Source organism: Phaseolus vulgaris, chromosome 5 (assembly GCF_000499845.2).
Source record: "Phaseolus vulgaris cultivar G19833 chromosome 5, P. vulgaris v2.0, whole genome shotgun sequence".
NCBI lineage: Eukaryota > Viridiplantae > Streptophyta > Magnoliopsida > Fabales > Fabaceae > Phaseolus > Phaseolus vulgaris.
Window position 1 is genome coordinate 6,226,051 of NC_023755.2, and position 4,207 is coordinate 6,230,257.

The following is a 4,207-nucleotide window of genomic DNA, read 5'->3' on the forward strand; positions in this document are numbered from 1 at the left end:
CTGTAAAGATTTGAACGGATGAAATATATGCAGCTGGGACGGGCATGTGTGGCAGGTGTCTTAAGCCAATGGTGAAGCCAAATGTCAACTTGAAGCATCTGGAGATGTTACTGGAAGCTAAAAAGATGATGGAGATAGCTATTTCGCTTGGTGTACTATGGAGGAGTTGCTGTTGTAGATTGTTTCTCTTTTTGCAGCCCAATATAGATAGGGTGATTGTTGGTGCAGGGGTTTTAGCTCCTACAACAAATGGCATATGTTTCTTTCCCGTGAAGGTTTTTCTCTTGTACTTGATAACACCTTAAGTGGTTTGTTTTGTGTAAATGGGTTGGGATACCCCTTTTATATCTCTTTTAATTTAATTTTCATTTTTTGCTGATAAAAAAAAAACATTGATGTTTGTCACATTATTCTCTTTTTGGTTTAGCTTTCCAAATTGTGCTTTTCTTGCTTTATTTTCTCGGATTACTTGGTTGGTGAAGGCTTTAGGGTTTTCAAGTTGTTGGTGTTGAGGAAAGAGGATTCTCTGGCTTCTTCCTTAAGGTGCTATTTCTGCAAAGATATTTTCAAAGGAAAGAGAGGAGGAAATAAGAGAATTTAGTGCACAAAGTTAGTTTTTCAACATCACAAAAGCTTCAAGGATTTCATCCAAACTGGTTCCATCTTTCATCTTACATTTTTGGTATCACAAAAGCTTCACTGCAAGAACATCATTAAATAGAAACCATTTATAGAAACAAAAAACAATTAGTTGATAGATTTACTAAATTAGATGCTATTTTAGAGACTAAAACAATTGTTGGTATCTCAATTATAGTTTCTAGTATTGATAAATATTTTTTAAATTGGTCTCCAATTAGCTACCAAGGTCTTAGCTACTAACTTTAAAATCTAAATAATTGGTAGTTGATAAGTGCCTAATTTCAGTAATATTTTATATTAAAATATAGGCACTTATGAGAATTTATTGCTAATTTACATATAAAATAATCTCTAATTTATGAATTTATATTTTTTTACATTTTTTATGATCTTTATTTGAATAAGAATATTTTATTCCCAAATTTTGTGTTAAATGTAGGTTTCTAGGGAAGATTGAAAATTTGGATTAAAGAGTAATGATGTGAGCTCAAAAGAGAAACCTGGAAGGTCCTAGAATGGAAAAGAGTGCCGAAAAAGCCACTTTTGCAATAGGAGATTCTCACTCAAGCGAGAATGCTCTAGGATAGTTTACGGAAATCAACGCCTTTCTCGCTCAAATGAGAATTCCTCGCTCAAGGAAGAATGTGTTAGACACATTGAGCCTTATTTTATGTTTATCACTTAGCCCATTAGCGCGACACAGGAAGCGACCTAACCCTAAAAAATTAGGTTAAATAGGGGGCTAGAGACTCAACCCTACTGTGCAAGATTTAGAGGAAAACACCATTGAGTGAATTGTAACCCAATTGGGAGAATGAAAGGTGCTAGAAGTATACGTGGCTAATTCTACTCTTTGGGATTGGGAGTCATCTGTTTGAGCTCTTATGCATTTAGGTGATATCTTATGTATTAAAATATTCAATTCTTGATTGATTATTGTTATTGTTGTTTTACTTCTAAATTTCTGTGACAAATTGAGAACCTTAAATCCGACCGAGAGGTATTGTTAGGGTTCTGACCTACACAACAATACATATTTGAGTGCTAAAGATAGACTTGAAATGTTAATTTCCATTAACATTTGATTGTGATTTCTAATTTGTTTTTATAAGTATGCGAGAGATCGATATTTAGGAAACATTCTTAAAAAATTTATATCCGAGAGATCGATATAAATGAATTTTCTACGGACATCAATTTCAATCAAAGAACTTAATATTGACATGCTAGTCAAAATACATGAGAATGAGAGAGATGAAACCTAATCCCTATTTTTCCAACTTGAAGCAAGTAATTCTTTGTCTGTTTTCTTATTGATCATTGCCAACACACTCAATTCAACACTCTTTTTATTGTTTTGTTCTATATTTAACGATTATTGTACTTGATAATTCACTGTTCCTTGTGGAATCAATATCCGTCCTTAGGGACTATTATTACTTCTGACAAATGCGGTGCACTTGCCGTAGAAAGTCATCAAGTTTTTGGCATTATTGTCGGGGAAAAGGTTTGATTTATTGAGTATAGATTCCTAAATATTATAAATATTCTAACTATTTTTATTTTTTGTTAATAGTTCTTAATTTTTGTTTATATTGGTGGATTATGTTTATATTTCTTTATTGTGTTGCTTTTTTTTTTATTTAATTGAAGATTTGTTTCATTTTTAGATTTTATTTGTAGATTCTGTTTTTATTTTATTCCGTTTATTTTAATTTGAATTCATTCTGTTTATTTGTTTTAAATTTTTTTTTATATTTCTTTATTGTTTTTTTTTTGTTGTTTATTGTTTTATTTTTGTTTATTTTGCATATTTATTTTAAGTTGTTTTCATTTTGTCTTCAAATTTATTTTTGAAATTTTTTTTTTGTTTAAAAAAAATATTATTTTTTCTCACTAATATATTTTAGGAAGATAGCAACATGACAGAAAAACAAGCACCACTCCTTAGGAGGAGACTTGGAAATTATGTCATGTACCAAGGGCCAAAACATTTTTCTAGTATTGCAATACTTGCTACCGCCAAGGTCTTGGAAATAAATCTCGATTTTCTCACTCTCATCAGTGCCCATCAATTCACAGCAATTGAACATGAGGATCCATATTCACATTTGGATACATTTTATGAATTGGTGGGAGCAATGGGCTTAAAATCAGATGATGTTGAAAATGTTTGTATGCTCTTGTTTCCTTTTTCATTGGCAGGAAAGGATAAAGAAAGACTCAAATCACTTCCAAATCAAAGCCTCACTAGATGGGAGGAGGTAAAATTTCCAATTTCTGCAAAGGTAAAATTTCTGCAAAGGTTTTTTCCAATTTCTCGCTACCTCAAAGCAAAGTTTGAAATTTCTATGTTCAGATAAGGAGCATATGAAGTCTTCTTTGAGACATGGGAAAGATTCAATATGTATTGAGAAAATGCCCAAATCATAGGATTGAAGAAATTGCTCAACTGAGCATATTCCTTCATGGTCTTAGATCTGACTTGAAGATGCTCCTAGATGCTGCAACTGGAGGCACAATAATGGTTCTTGATGTAGAACAAGCGACAAGGATTATTGATACCTTGACATGAACTGATTATCAAGCCTAACATGGCAGACGAGGTATTCAAAAGAAAGAATTGTTAGAAGATGCACTCTTGGCTCAACATAAAATTTTGACACAACAGATTGAGCAACTACCCGCACAAATGGTTAAATTTCCCTAACAATTATATGTTGTTCATTCATCTCAAAACCAGAGTCAACCAATCAGGTGTGATTTTTGTGGAAGTGATCATCTTAATGGCCACTATACTTATCAAAACAATCCACCTGAAGTTGAGGATCCATCCATGCTTAAAAGAATGAGTAAAGTTGAAGACACCCTGACAAGGCTTGTGATAGTGGAAGAAAATAGCACGACAACGATTAGGAATATAGAGATCTAGATGAGACAAGTGGACCAACAAATTGCAGATAATAAACAGTGGTCCGTTTTCAGTCAATAGCCAACCTAATTCAAAAGAGCATTGTAATAATGTAGTGACTGAAAAAAGGAGATGAGGCTGAGGGGAAGAGAGAGGAAATGGAGAGAGAAAATAAAAGAAGTGAGGAAGAAAAAAATTAAAAATAAGGAGAGAGGTGTTTTTGAAAATGATTTATCATATCCTCCTTAAAAAAAGAGAAGGAAAGAAAACTCTTTGACAAATTGCTCCCTAAAATATATTTTGTAGGAAATCTGAAGCAAGATTCAACATTTGAAAGATTTCGAAAGAATAAGAGCTACATCGAAGAAAGAAATATAGAGCTGAAGGATAAATACAACACTTATTTGAAAAGGTTTGCCTAAACAATCCAAGGACTCGGGAAGTTTTAATCTTCTAGTGTCTATAGGTGTTTTATCTGTGGATAATGCCTTGCTGGATTTGGGGGCAAGTATAAATCTAATTCATTTGGCAATGCTGAAGAAAATAGGAGATTTGGAGGTTCAATCCACCAAGATGCAGTTACGGTTGGCAGACAGATACATCAAATATCCTTATGGTGTGGTTGAAGATGTTCTGGTGAAGGGGATAAGTTCA

At 32.8% G+C, this 4,207-nt stretch overlaps 1 non-coding gene across 1 annotated transcript; it reads right to left on the reverse strand.

The window, feature by feature from the left end:
- Positions 1-2,973: 2,973 nt before the first annotated feature.
- LOC137836285 (small nucleolar RNA R71) lies at positions 2,974-3,078 on the reverse strand. The gene has a single exon (XR_011085239.1). It is a non-coding gene; the product is annotated as a small nucleolar RNA R71 (small nucleolar RNA).
- Positions 3,079-4,207: the final 1,129 nt, after the last annotated feature.